Source organism: Furipterus horrens, unplaced genomic scaffold (genome assembly GCF_987537825.1).
Source record: "Furipterus horrens unplaced genomic scaffold, mFurHor1.1.pri manual_scaffold_11, whole genome shotgun sequence".
Lineage (NCBI taxonomy): Eukaryota > Metazoa > Chordata > Mammalia > Chiroptera > Furipteridae > Furipterus > Furipterus horrens.
This window is the reverse complement of record NW_028327181.1, coordinates 4,519,470-4,533,651: the sequence shown is the minus strand read 5'-3', so window position 1 is coordinate 4,533,651 and position 14,182 is coordinate 4,519,470. Positions and strand designations below refer to the sequence as shown.

At 53.5% G+C, this 14,182-nt stretch overlaps 1 protein-coding gene across 1 annotated transcript in view; it reads right to left on the bottom strand.

Annotated features, from left to right (window-relative positions):
- The window catches only part of CUX2 (cut like homeobox 2), an 80,173-nt gene that overhangs the window by 31,865 nt on the left and 34,126 nt on the right, over positions 1–14,182 (bottom strand). The gene's annotated exons all lie outside the window — the stretch shown is intronic.

Genomic DNA, 14,182 nt, shown 5'->3' with positions numbered 1-14,182 from the left:
GGGTGTCCTGCACAGCTGGGAACAGCAATAACAATACTAACTGTCACCATAATTGCACTTCCCAACTTCCACAATGCCATCTGTGGTGGCCACGGGACTGCCTTGCATGCCTCCAGCCACGGGAAATGTCACCGAGCCCCACGGGCTCTGAAATGCATCAGCCTGAGGCCAGCCTGCCCAGGTGGCGAAGACAGACGCAGACCTGCTCCTGGGGACGTGGGACTGCTCTGGGGGCACAGGACTCCCCCAAGGCCTTGCCCAGGGCCTCCTTAGGCTGCCTGTGGTCCGGATGCTTCCACCCAGGTCTCCTATTTCCCTTCACCCGCGTTTTCCCAGTAGCACCCTTGCACGGAGAATCCTTGGATGCTTCTCAGTGGACCTGGACTAACAGATGTCGTTTCTGACACACAGGGCTGATTAAATAATGGCTTTTCTGGAAATGCAGAGCTGGATATTAGATGCCTCCCTATTTCCCAGGAGCTAAAAACTGAGGAATGTGCAGGTCCTGCTGCCTGGAATTCTGTTCCCTCTCCCACTGTCACGTAGCAAGCACCTCCATTCTTCAGATCCAGAACCCAGCGCCTCTTCTTCCAGGTGCCTTTGCCAAACTCCCGCCCGGGCAGGCACTGAGAACCCCTGGATAGCGCCAGAGGTGGGCGTCTGCTGGAACAGGTTCCACGAGGCTCCCAGCATCCCCTGGAGGCTGGCCTGGATCCAACTCCTTTTCACAGATGAGGAAACTGAGGCTCAAAAAAGCCAGGTAACTTGCTGAAGAGTGGAGGGGAGATTTGAGTCTGACTCTTCCTCTGCTGTCCAGTGATGTGGACGTTCCAACCTCAGCAGCTGCTGGCGAGGGTTCGTGGGGCCCAGGAAAGCCAGGGCCTCCTCACTCCAGATCCAGGGGCCTGGGTCTGGCGGACAGTCCTTTTAAAAGCACCAGAGCTCTCACTTTTCCTGGTCCTTCCACCGGGGTCTCCTGCCAGCATCTGCTTGGCCTCTGCTCTCTGCTGGAGGGCAGAAGGATTAAGAGCATGGACCCTGGAGGCAGACCCCTGGGTCCTGGTCTAATCCATACTTGCTTCTCAGCATTGCTGTGTGACCTTGGCAAAGACTTGAACGTTTCGGCCTCCTTATCAAAGTACCCATCTCATGGGGGTGTGATGAGGATCCAGGCAAAGTGCTCAGCGTGGTGCCTAGCATTTGGTCAGCTCAGAACAAATGGAAGCCCTTGCTATTCTTGCCTTCCTGGGCTCCAGTCGCACTGACTTTTTTCCCCTCAGTCCCTCAAATGCACCTTCCCATCCCAGAGCCCTTCCTTGTACAGGCAGCAGCCTCTGCCAGGGACACCCTGCGCAACCGCCCCCCCCCCAGCCCTTTCAGCTAATTAATGCTTTATCTTTGCACCCCAAATGCCACTTCTTCCAGAAAGCCTTCCTTGATCAGTCAGTCCTCCAATATGAGCTCTCCCAGCTGCCAACACCCTTCCTCCACAGCACTCACCGTACTTACGATTTTCACTGATTTGTAAGTCCACCTAATTAATGCACACTTGACCGAAAGCCCCCAGCAAAGCAGGCACAAGACCACAGCTGCTTTTGCTCATTCACTGGACCCCTGTGGACGAACACCCAGTCCAACCCAATAAATACTTGCTGATGGAAGGAACGGGATAGCACTGCCACGTGGGGCCTTCAGGTCTGGCTGGAACAAGGTCCCTCTGCTCCTGCCCGTTTGTTTAGGTGGCGGGAGGCTCGGACAAGGGCCGTTTGTGCCGAGGTAAGCAGGTGCGCAGGAAGGCCGCTGCCTTCCTCTGCCAGCACTCCCCCTATGCCCCGTCATTAGGCAGGGCCTGCTCAGCGGGGGATGCCATTACGTCTCCCCGGGCTGATGTAATTATACATTGACATAATTAACCCAGCGAGCGCATTAGGCAGGCTGGCTAAAAATTCATCTATAATTATTTGTTGTGTGCATGCTAATGAGTTCATCTGCACTGCCTTTGTACAACACGGACAAATTAATTTACAAGTCTGGGTTTTTTAATAAGTTCAAGGAAACGTTTCCTATTGTGTTCTGGTTTTTGAGAAAGGGGGAAAAAAGGCTACGGGCACTTGCCAGGGTCAGGGAAGTCGGACCAACACGGGAGGGTGCTGCTCCGAGTGCGCCGTGGAGGGCTCGCTCTGGTTCCAAGGGGGAGGAAAAGGTCCAGCTTTGGCTTGAGTGCTTGCTGGCCAGGGGCCCGACCAGGCCAGATTACACTCCAGTGACAAGCGATGTCACTGACGCCATTCCTGGGTTGGGGGTGGACATTTTGTTCTGCTTGGAGGCCCTGCAGGTCACTCGGTGCTGCCTTGTGCGCTCTGTCCAGGGGCAGCTGACCTCAAGAGGCCCGGGAGAGGCGGGGGGAGTGGGACTGGGCAGACACCCCACACAGATTCAGCAGGTTCCAAGGTCCTCTCCCCCCTTCATTTGCTGGAACAGGGCAGAGCAGGGTGGCGCAGCTCACAGAATCTGGAGCCTCTCAGAACCGTTACTTTCTCACCTGTAAAACGGGCCACACATGTCCCGTGCAGCCGCGAGGACTGGGTAGGAGAACGTGTACAGAGATTTGCACACAGCGGGGCTCGCTCAGTGCTGGCGGCTGAGAGGAGGCAGCACTCGGGTCTCGTGTGACCTGGGGGCCAGCAGTCTGCATGGTGATCTCCGTGACATCTCGGGACAGAATCTAGTCTCATATTCTCATCAGTCCCTGGGAACTCCAGAATCAAACAATCCTACTTTGAACGCTACTCTGGGCTCAGAAAGTCACACCGGGGAGGGACCTAACGTGTTAACTCGTCCAACAGCCCACACCCCAGTGCACAGATGGGGAAAAGTGGGGTTCAGTGACTTCCCTGAAGTCTGCCAACATGTTGGTAGCAGAGCTGGGACGGCCCTCGGGCCTCTTCTTCCCACACTACCCTGCCTCCTGGCTCCCGGGCAGGAGGGAGGGAGTGGGGGGAGGGGTTCAGATGACTCAGCCAGTCAGGCTATGACAAACCCTAATGGCCAAAGTACTCGAAACATTCTAGAATTCATTCCCTCTTTACCACAACACCATGAGGTAAGAACCGCCACATCCCTATTTCACAGATGGGGAAACGGAGGCACGAGGCATGTGTGAAGGCAAAGCCTGGAAAGGTAGATGCTGCGACCTCCATTTTCCAGACCGGAGATGAAGGCCCAGAGAAGAGGTGCCATGTGCCCAAGATCACCTAGCTCAGAAGTGGCAGAAGTGGGATTTGAACCCAGGTGACTCTTTGCTGGGGGCCCGCTGCCCTGAAGTAGGGCGTGGGGGATCTCTTACTCTTAGGCTAGGAGCACAAGACTGAGGGCTCTGTTCTTGGCCTTGCCCCTGGCCTGCTGTGTTACCTCGGACAAAGCACCAGACCTCTCTGAGTTCTGGGCACACAACCAACACCAGATGCCACCGGATACAGGTGGAGTCCTGCTGGAAGGGGTGCTTTCGGCCCTGAGCCCACCCCTTAGGGCCGGAAGCTCAGGGAGGGTGATTATTAAACGCCTTCATGGCTGAACTTGACACAAGACGTGCAAACGCTGTGAAGCTTCCAAATTCCAGAAGCCACTCTCCGGTAAAGAGGTTGGGGGCCAGGCTGTGACACCTCCGGGAAAAGTCCCTTCAGCTCCCTGAGGCTCTGTTTCCCCATCAGTACCGTGGGGGTCAGAGGACCTGCTGCTCGGGGCTGTGCGGGGTGGCAGGAGCGTGCCGAGTCCCACCACGGCCCGGGACTAGCAGGCCCTGGGGGTGTGTGTCCTTGTCCTTCGTATTATATGTGGCAGCACTGGAACATGCCACCCAGCTCCTCCTTCAAGAGAGATCCTCCTGTGAGAAGGTGGTGACCATCTGTCTCCAGGGGCTGCACCTCCAGACCCCGTAGCCCTCACTCAAAGGCCACACTCGCTTGGGTTGCTCCCAGCCAACGACGGAGCACTCCAGGGGCAGCGGGCCGCTCCTGCCAATGCTGGACAGGCAACCCCCGCATAATGGACTGAATTGTGTCACCTCCCAAATCCAAAGTCGAATCCCTAATCCCCGATGTGACTGCATTGGGACATGAGACCGTTAAGGAGGTACATTAGCGTTAAATGAAGTCATAAGGGGGGGGATCCTGATCTGATAAGACTGGTGTCCTCATAAGAATGTGAGAGACACTAGAGCACACTCTCCGTGCCCAGAGGAAAGGCCACGTGAGGACGGAGCCAGAGGGGGAGCCACCCGCACGCCAGGCGTAGGGCTCTCCCTGGAAACCCACCTGTCAGTGCCTTGATCCTGGACTTCCAGCCTCCAGAAGTGGCAGAAATACATTCTGCTGTTTAAGCCCCTTGCCCCGTCCAGGAGACTTGGTTGTGGTGGCCAGAGGAGACCAGCACCTCCTGCTTTGGGGCTCCCTGTCAGCCTGGTTAAGACTCTTAGAGCTGTGTTGCCGGCTGTGGCTCCTCCTACCCGCCCCCCTCCCCCATTCCTTCCCAGGTTCCAGATCAGCATCACCACCCCCATAAGGAAGCTCCTGCACACCTAACGCTATCCTGGGGTCTGCTTCCCAAGGACCCAAACCGACAGGTGACTACTCATCTGCCTCCCGGAGCATCAGACTGAGACAGACTCTCCCTCAGAGCTTCCAGAAGGAACCAGCCTTGTCAACCCCTTGATTTGGGGCTTCCAGGCTCCAGAACTGACAGAATGAATTTTCATTGTTTTAAACCACCAGGCTGTGGTAATTTGGTATGGCAGCCCCAGCAGCCCCAGCAAACTCATACACTGGGCTCTAAAAGCTGGATGTCCCAAGTCAAGGTGTCGGCAGAGCCACACCCCCTCCATGCGTCCCATGCGCCTCTCCTGGCTGCAGTATCGCTGGCATCCTTGGCTTGTAGCGACATCACTCCAATCTCTGCCTCTAATCACATGGCCTTCTCCTCTCTGCATCTTTCTCTTTTTTTTAAAAGAAATTTTATTTATTAACCCTTTTTTTTTAAAGAGAGACACAGAGAAAGAGAGGGAGAGAAACATTAATGTGTGGTTGCCTCTTTCATGTCCCCAACTGGGGACCTGGCCCACAACCTGGGCATGTGCGCTGACCAGGAATCAAACCGGCAACCCCTCAGTTCTCAGGCTGGCACTCAATCCACTGAGCCACGCCAGCCAGGGCTCTTTCTTCTTCTTATAGGGTCCATCCAAATGACCTCCTTTTAGCTTGATTACATTTGCAAAGACCCTATTTCCAAATAAAGTCACATTTGCAATTCAACCCATAACATGTGGTAACTGACTGGGTACAAACTGTGTGAGAAAGGTAGGACTGAGGAGCTGCCAAGGTTCCAAGTCTCATAGGATGGAAGTCCTCCCTCAGGTCTAGCCCACTTCCCTCCTGTTGCACCCATTTCACCTGTTGTCCAGGGAGACAAGCCTGATCTAAAAGAGGAAGCAGCAGGTCCTGGGCTCTGATCCTCCTGCATGTTCATCCTCTCTAGCTACTGAGAAATCAGACTGTGGGTTGAGCAGGGTCCCTGTTCTGAAAAGTACCCAGCAACGATGGCCACTTACGTTCCCGGGCATTTTCTAGTCTTGATTCCCTCCGCCAGCACACAGTGAGGAATTCCTAGGTGTTACAGGGTATGGGTAAGCTCTCTCCTTGTCTCCCCATCTGGAAGACATTCACAGAGTCCTAAGCTACATTGTTTGGGGTTGGGTCAGGCAGGAAGAAGTTCACTAGCACCTGGAAGACTGGCAGATTCGACCAAATGACATGTAGGCAAAATGCCCGGGGGCTGGCAAGTCCACGGGCTTCCCACTTACCTGTCTGATGGTGCCATTCGATGCATCAGCTAAATGTCACTGGCTACTCTTACAAACGCAAAATGAAAGAGAGAGAAATGACAAGAGATCTTTAAAGTGTTTAGAAGAGGGTTCTCGGAGAACCTTATGGTTGTGGGGGGCGGACTGGGGGAATCTTGCTTTCAATCCTCAGTCCTCCCTTGGGGTGTCTCTGTTGGGGGCAGAATAATGCCCAAGATGTCCCATCCTAACTCTCAGAACTTGTGAGTATGTTGTGTTTCCTGGAAGAGTGAGTTAAGGTTGCAGACAGAAGGCAGTTAGTCAGAGAAAGCGATGATGCCACGTGGCTCTGAAGGTGCGGGAAGGGGCCAGGAGCCAAGAAATGTGAGTGGCCTCTAGGAGCTGGAAAAGCTATGGGAACAACCACGCCCCCGTCCGCCCAAGCTTCCACACAGAGCACAATCGAGCAGACACCCTGACGACAGCCCAGTCTATTCTGGACTCCGGGCCTCCGGAACTGAAAGATAATTACTGTGCATTGTTTTAAACTACTAAGCTTGTGGCAATTTGTTACAGCAGCAATAGGAAACTAATCCAGTCTGTGGGGCTGGAGGAGACAGTGGCTGAAGCGTATGTGTCTAGGGGAAACGGAGCTAACTCGGGGAGCCTGCGCAGGGAAGGCCTCGTGAAGGCGGTATGAGGGGCATGTTGGAGCAGAGCCCCAAGGAGAGAGGAGCCAGTGGGGGAATGAGAGAGAATCATCTTGACACAGGCAACACCAGGACAAATAGCGCCGTCAGACCAGGGAGGGTGGCAAGACTCTCTGGGGTGACCATCCCAGGAACATAATTTAGCTCCATCTTCAAGACACCTGGCCCGTTTTACAGATGAGGACCAGGTGACTTTGGGGCCCAGCTCCCCTCCCCTTCCTGGAGGCTAATCTGGGCACAGCGGCCAGGGGTGAGGGTGGGGGTGGGGTTCAGAGCAGGCACCCTCCCGTCACCAGTTTCCGGTTTTCATCTCCCAAAGCCCAGTGGCCACACATCCCGGTGCAGAAGGGGCACCCACACTGGCTAGGCTGGGGCAGAGGAGGAAACTGAGGCCCAGCAAAGGGAAGCCGCTTGCTCAAGGTCACCGCGCTAGAGAAAGGCAGAGCCGGATCGGAACCCAGAGTGGCCCAAATGCCAGGGGCTGGAGGCCTCACGTTACAGCTTCTGCCGCACCCGCCTGCCTCTGAAAGGTGCCCAGCTTAACACGTGTCCTCACGTGATTCAACGTTTTTAACTTAAATTTATTTTAAAGAAGTGTTTTGTTTCAGGTAACTAGTGTTCTGTATCATAAATAGAAGTGCTTTAACCCTAAAAATAAACACAAAGAAAAAAAACAAAACAAGGGAACTGATGGTGTTAAATCTGGTTAGACGCCGCTGCCTGGCCGAGACCTCGCACCTGAGGCCCGCTCTCCTCGGCTTGAAAGGGGAGACGCACAGGCGCTTGAGGCGCTCTGGCCCCTGACGGAGACACCCCCTGGAAGGCAGCAGAAGGGCGACCCCAGGCACACAGTGTGGTCAGGGTCAGTGCCATGCCAGGCGCACCGCGGCTGCTCCCTGGGACACGTGACCCCACATGAGGACGGGCTGGGTCCTGTTGAGTCCCCAGTGTCCAAAGCGACCCATGTGTCCCCCGACGTCTGGCAAGCCTCACAGCCCGGCGTCGGAAGTGACAGAACAGCCACAACAGCGTGTCCGGGACCAGGGAGCCCGGGCGTCGGCCCGGCTCAGCACTTCCACCGGAAACCTTTCCGCCCAGACCGGCAGCGGCCCAGAGCCATGAGGGGGACTTCCATGTCCCTCACTTTCTTCTTGTGACATACAGACCATCGATATATAGACAAGGGCAGGGGCAGAGGGAGTCAGACGACCTGAGATCAGCCTTAATAAAACCGCCAACAGGGGACCCCAAATCAGAGGTGCCTGCCTACGACAAATTGCTTGAATTAACGGAGCACGTTGGCAGACATGGAAGATCAAACAGGGACCACTGGAGGTGACAGGTCCTGACGGGCGTGCCAGGAGGGGACACCGCTGGGAGGCAGCGTGCCTTTGTCCTACAGCCGTCACCTGCCCTTTATGCATAAGCCGCTTAATAAAATGACTAATTCATTTTGGTTACACTGGATCTAAACCCCTAGAGAATACTGCCAACAAATGTGTCATATTTTAATACCACACCAGGCGTTCCGAAGGCACCATCGGATGAAATGGGTAAAACACCATCTATTCCACCTTTCATCAGTAACTCATGCTCTCGGTTTTTTTCTTTTTAAGCATCTACAGGGTTGGGGGGGGTGTCAGGAATCTAGGAGAAGCTGTCTCATTCCTCCCACTGGGTCCATCTGAAGGAAAGTGGCGTTCAGAGCTTTTTTAGGAAAGCTGGAATCATAAAGTCTGTCCGAGAGGCTGTTTAGAAACACATATATGCAGAATATGCGTGCGTCCCTCCAAAACACTTAGAGACAGAAGCCTTCTCCCATCTGGGCCCCAGCTCTGGGCTCCTGTGTGGGTGGGAGGCCCAGGCTATTGATGGAGGCGGCAGTGAGAATAACTTTGATCCTTTAATCTCAATTTTTCTATAGCAGGTGGGCTCTGTGTCTGCCCACCCTTTCTTCCTGCCACTGCCAGGGCTGGCTGCTTCGTGGGGTCTCCTGGCTTAAGAATGGACGGAGAGACTGCAGAGGGTCTTCCTGCTTGGCACTGGGTAATGATAACACCAACGATAACAATGACAGCCACTGTTTACTGAGCATTTACTATGTGCCAGACACTCTTCACCTTCCTTGATCCTCCCAGAGGTACCAGGAGGTAAGAGTGCTTTTCCAGAAGGGGAATCAGAGGCTCAGAGAGGTAAAGAGAGTTACTCAGGGTCATCCAGCCAAGGAGCAGCAGAGCCAGGACTCAAACCCATGCCCACCGTGGTAACAATAAAGTTCCCACATACAGAGCTGCTCAGGGGGTTCCAGCTGGGCAGGAACCCCATCTGCTTGGCTCAGGGTGGTGTCTCTGGTGCTGAGCAGAGTGGATGGCAAGCACCTGTTGAAAGGATTGCAGGGGCTACTACTCTGTGCCACACACAATGCTGGGTGCTCCCCATTCTCACCGAACCCACCCAACAGGCTTAGGGTTAGGTGAGGTCATTATCCATGTTTTACAAGGAAAACCGAGGCTCAGAGAAGTCAAGTGTGTTGTGGGAAGCAACATGGCAGAACGGGGGGGGCGGGGGGGGGGCGGCCCCTCCTGCAGCAGGCCCTTCAGCCTAATACTGAGTACCTCCTGGGTACTAGCATGCCGGATGCTTAGATTTAACAGCCCTCCAACTCATGTCTACCAAGAGGAGTAACATTTACACAGGTGGCCACAGGGGAAGGTTGCTCCTGACGGAGGAGATGGCTTTGGCAAAGGCGTGGCCCGAAAAGGCGGGCAAGGCCTTCTGAAGTTATGTATCACCTTTGGGAAAATCTGCCGTCACTAAACTCTTCCTTTTTATGGCTTAAACACTCTTTTGTTTCCCTCCGGTGTTCTCCTGACCCCCGCAGCACCGGCTGATTAGAGGCAAATGCGGGGAGGAAGGGAAGGAGGGACAGACAGGCTGCGACAGGCTCCGTTATGCTGAAGTCCTTACCTCTGTCACCTGTGGAGCGGGCTTCCCCACTAGATGGCGGTAGAACCAGTCATTTGGGACAAACGCTGGTTCTTAGCCTCCCTCACTACTATCTATACTGATATTTGTTTCAGATGGTTCAAAGAGCCAAATTTTTAAAAATTACAGTCATAAAAGTACTAAATAAGCCCACAACCTTGAGCTGAGAAGAGGCTTTCACAAGGTGATGTGAAATCCAGAAAGCACAAAGCAAAGTTTAGTAAGATTCCCTCCTTTTTGAACGCCGGCACGTACCATATACAAGAGACACTGTAAACAAACTTAAGAGACCAAAGATAAACCAGGGGAGGACACAGGAAACACATTTACCAGGACGAAGGTTAATACTGCCCACATACGAAGAGCATCTACAAGTCCATAAGAAAGAGATCTCTCTGATAGAAAAACAGACTAAGGGTACACGAACCAGTGATTTACGAAAGAGCAAATATGAGTGGTTCACAACACACAAAAAGATATTTAGTGTAACCAATACATAAATGAGTGCAAAATAAATCAAGGTGAAAAAGAAGTCGTATCCCGCCTGCCCACGGATCCTGAGCTTGGCGTCAGTACATGGCTGCGATGTGTTTTCTCTCCTGAGTTTCCTTCCTTATCCTGTGAACCGCAGCACAGCCCCGGCAGGCTGGGTGCTCAGGGAGAGTGCTGCACACGACGGACCAGAGTGGCTCAGGGTCTCCAATCACACGGGGACGCGCGGACGCTCATGCCGGGGAAGGGGAGCAGGGTGCGAAACGGCACCTGCAGAACGCACGGCTGTTTTGAAATAGCCCGTGGGGAGAAGGTCAGCGAGAGAAACAACAGAGCATGCCCACTGCTTTTCTCGGAGGTGGTGCTTCCTCCTCCTTTCCACCTTCCTGTCCTTCCTGAACTTGACGGTGCACACGCAACTTTTATAATCGGAGAGAAAAAATTTAAAAACCCTAAATATCATCAAGCATTTTCTGATTCCACAGACTCAGTAACCCCGCTGGCTAAACCACTCACTTCGCACCCTTAACAACTGGCTGAACCCTGTGAGACCAGCAGCCACCCCCTGTCACACCATCACCTATACCCTGATGTCAAATTTGCAGCGGGCTACGGATCACTAAACCCTCCAAACGCTTTCATGCACAGCCTAGCAAATCCTCAGCTCAGCTTATGAGAGGATCCTATCGGTATCTCTCTGCTAAAGACCCGGAAACCGGAGCCCAGAGAGGTTCAGGCCCCTGCCCCAAGGTTACGCAGCTCAAAAATACCAAGCTGATAGGCCCAGCAGCTGCGTCTGCCGCCAGAGCTCTGACACCTGTGCTGCCCAGCCTTCTGCCCCCTGAGGGGAGGAGCAGGGAGAGAAATGCCTGTCAGGGGCTGCCATCTCCAGCGTCAGGCAGAGAGAACATTCTGGGGCACTCACCTCGCTCATCCCGCCTCTTTAGCAACGCTCCTTAGCCTGCCCTGGTACTTGCTCTCTGCTCATTTTGCTTTTCTTTCTTTCCTTTCCTTTTTTTTTTTTTTTTTGTTAACTAGTCACTTAGTTAACAAGTCAGCTTTCCGAAGCTTGGGTCGGTACCTCGTGACTCTATGGGCGCGATGAAGAAATCAGCCGCCACCGATCCAGGAGTCAGAAAGGTTTAAATCAAATCATCCTCCACAACAATGACATTAATTATGCTTTTAACACGTTTTACTGCTTTTTTTCTCACTTCACGCCACATCTGTGTGAACAATATCCGAAAGATTTACGGTTTTCTTTCGTAATTACAGACATCCAGGCTGCACACTTATCAAAATACTTGCTGAGCAATCAGGCTATAGCACATTCTCTGCCAGAGACTGGTGTTGGCAGCAGTCATTCAAAACAAAAATGTTGAATCAGGACTTGTGTGGCTTCGGAGGTGGTGGGGGGGAGTATTTCAACAAATAATTTGCCTGTCAAGAAATATAAAAGCAGGAGAGCGCATCCTGGTAAATTTTCCAGGAGTGTTATTTTTATAGAGGGGGTTGGGCCATTGCAGGGGGAGGGGGCAGGGGGGACAGCAAGCCGGGGAGCTCTGAGCACCGACAACACATCTGACATTTGGTTCTTGTGTCTGAGGATAAAATTTAATGAGAACAAAAATATGTCTTCCTAATTCCCCCAAGAAATCATTAAAACATTTTGTTATTCTTAAATGTCTCAGAATGAATTAGAGCCCCTGAAGGGGCTGTTCTAGGGTACGTCTCCATCAGCTAAGGCTCCTCATTCCCTAACTCGATGACAGCTGGGGACACACGTTTCTGCTGCCCCTCCATTTCCAGGGAGAAAGTCAGGAAATCAGAAGCATGGAGTCAGCACCAGGCTTGGAACGGCCCTTTGGGGAGAGGACAAGAGGGCATAAGGACATTCTGGGAAGTTCCTGCCCGTTGTGGGAGCTCTCAAGGCCCCTGGCTGACACTGCACCCCTGGCCCTGTGATTGCAGGCCTGGCTTTACCTCCAGAAAGACGAGGGTCCCATAGTGAACCCCAGAAATGATGCCTCTTTTCCAAGCAGGGGTTGTAAGTCCCTCCTCACCCCCAAGCGCTAGAATCGCTGGCGTCCCCCTTGGTGTGTGAAACAGGTTGGTTACGTGAGGGACGGTCTGGTCACCTCTGGCACCACAGTGCAAGCTTCCTGAGGGCTGGGCCCTCGTCTGCATCGTGAGCCCCCGTCATGTGCCCGGGTCTGGTGAGGGCCAGGCACGCAGCAGGCACTCAGGAAATGCTATCTGAGTAAATAAACACGCGGCATGCAGAGGGCTCTCGTTGAAAAAGTACCTTTTTGTTCAAATAACCCTTCTGCCCTTTCTGCATCTGAGTCATATTTCTAATTCATTCACTAAACAGTTATTAGGCGCCTACTGTGTACTGGGTTCTGGGTATACAAATTCAGGATGACTCAGTCCCAGGTGTGGAGAATTTTACTTCTCCTAAGGGGTGGCTGACACTCAGCCAAGTACCACTATGTGCCATGCACACTGAAGCCTCCCAGAACGGCATGAGGCCGGCCCCCCTGGTATTCCCAATTTATAGAGGAGGCGACGAAGCTCAGGGAGGCGAATGAGTTCACCCGCCGTCGCCCAGTGAGCAGGTGGTACGGGCAGGAGTCCCACCAGGGCCTGGCCCTAAGCCCGGAGACGCAGCCCGCATCAGTGCTGCAGGTCAGGTACTATGGCGCCCAGGGAAGGGGTCTGGCGCGAGGACTCCTCGGGGGCAGGTTTGGGGTCTGTAACTGAGTCAACCCTCCAATGTCATTTGCTGCTGAGAACTGTGGGTCTTGAAAGACTGAAAAGAGTGGGAAATAAGAGGACATATTTTTCCAAAAATTCCCCACATAACTCTGAGGAGGGTGGAGACATTATAAATAAAAAGGTTTCAAGAAACAGGGCCTCCTGGCTACGCACCTGGTGTGTTCCCCAGGGTAACGGTGACAGGGCAGCAGACACACTCGTGCTGCAGGGCGCGTCCCCGGGGGTCCTGAGGGCTGCGCTGTCCAGCTCCAGCCAGTCTCACCGGCGAGCCTTCTCACTGAGAAAAGCCCGTGGGCAGAGGGGGTCGGGGCTGCAGATGCCTCTGTAGTGGCTGAACGGGGGCCCCAAAACACACGCGAACCTGCGGATGTGACCTTATTTGGAAAAAGGGTCTTTGCAAATGTAATTAAGATCTTGAGATGAGATCATCCTGGACTATCTGGGTGGGCCCTAAATCCAGGGACCCTGAAGCCGTATTAGAGAAAGGAGAGGAAGGTCTGGGACGCAGAGACAAGAAAGAAGGCCAGGTGAAGACGGGCAGATACTGAAGTGACGTGGCCACCAACCAACCCAAAATCCAGGAGGCTCTCACGATCCTTCACTGATCATGTCTGCAAAGACCCTGTTTCCAAATAAGGTGACATTCTGAGGTTCGGGGTGGACACGAATTTTGGAAGGACACTATTCCACCGTCTAAAGTTGCCGAAGACAGATGAAACACGGAACTTTCCCATCCTCAACACGAAGATCCCACAAACAGCTTTTGTTTCTAATATAAGTGACTGCCTTTCTCCACGGCTTGGCGTGGGGTGGGATCTTCATAAACCCTCACCCCCAGTCAGCCCCCGGAGCACCGATACCCGCAGCTGCGTGGAAGGACACGGGAAAGGAGTAGGGTGCTGTCTGGGTACGGGGCTCTCTGCCCAGCTCCGCTATTCTTAAGCAAATCACGACACCTTCTAGGCTCCCTTTTCTGATCGATAAACGGGAAGGCGGCAAAGGATGGGCCATTTTTACAGCAGCAAACTTTTCACAGACGTGGAACAACAAACAGCATCTCCAGCCCCCAGAGGCCTCTCCCAGGAACCGTGACCACTCAATGCCTAACAGCACAGGTTAATGTTTTTTCAATTGAGGTGAAATTCCTCTAACACCAAAGCTACCACTGCAGAGTGTACACTTCAGTGGCATTTAGTACTTTCACGATGTTGCACAACTGCCACCTCCATCTAGTCCCAGGACGTTGTCTCCCCGCGAAAGGACACCCTGTGCTCATTAAACACTCGGTCCCCATTCCCCGCTCCCCCCAGCCCCGGGCAACCGCCAGTTATGGTCTCCACAGATTTGCCCGTTTGGGACACTTCATAGCAATGGGATCCTACAC